The 821-nt window shown below is 39.7% G+C and overlaps 1 non-coding gene across 1 annotated transcript; it reads right to left on the reverse strand.

Moving 5' to 3' along the window:
* Window positions 1-298: 298 nt before the first annotated feature.
* On the reverse strand, window positions 299-400 carry LOC145769789 (U6 spliceosomal RNA). Its single transcript, XR_014289102.1, has one exon. It is a non-coding gene; the product is annotated as a U6 spliceosomal RNA (small nuclear RNA).
* Between the last annotated feature and the right edge of the window lie 421 nt (window positions 401-821).

Consider the following 821-nt stretch of genomic DNA (forward strand, 5'->3'; position numbering starts at 1 on the left):
CCACACTGTCCCAGTGGTTGATTAAAACGTCTGTTTTCGAATTTTGAAATTGTCTGTGAGCATAGGGTTGCTTATTTTAAGTTTGCAAATGTCATGTAAACACTAGTGCGAGTTTCACCGTTATTGTGTTTCACGAGCAGTGTTCTCTTTATGCAAGTTTTTGTTGACAAAATGGGTCGGTGTGCCAACTCAATTTATAATAAATTGATAATATATTACATATAAATTTAGAGACTTTTTCTGATTATATTATGAAAATATTTAGCTTAGTAGGCCTACTGCAAAACTTTTTTTTTTAAGAAATATGAAACGCTTCACGATTTTGCGTGTCATCCTTGCGCAGGAGCCATGCTAATCTGTATCGTTCCAATTATAGTATATGTACTGCCGAAGCAAGTACTGCAAAATGTTGTTAATCAACAAATTCTTGCCACGCTGATGAGCACCGCAAGTGACAGTTGTCTATAATAAAAGAAAGACGGTTTTATAGATTCTCACAAAAAGGATGAAAAACCAACTCATTGCTTTTTTAGAGGGAAGACTGTTCATAAATTACGACTTTTCGGTGATTTCCACAAGCGTTTGTTTCATGGCACCTGGTGTGATGATGTCTAGTTTAGCGTTGGTGGTGCCTTCAACATTTAGTTGCAGAATGGTCACTCCTTGACCTACAACAGCTGGTGCTGTTCGCCCTGACAAGGGCGCTGTGCTTGGTCTGGGGGTGCCATTCTGATGATTGTTCTTCCGCATAACTTTATAGCGACAGTTGTAGCAAGTTTAGTTTTCCAAAGTCGGTACTTGCCGGGGCGGCCGGGTGGAGG

This window comes from Aplidium turbinatum, chromosome 4 (genome assembly GCF_918807975.1).
Source record: "Aplidium turbinatum chromosome 4, kaAplTurb1.1, whole genome shotgun sequence".
NCBI classification, from domain to species: domain Eukaryota; kingdom Metazoa; phylum Chordata; class Ascidiacea; order Aplousobranchia; family Polyclinidae; genus Aplidium; species Aplidium turbinatum.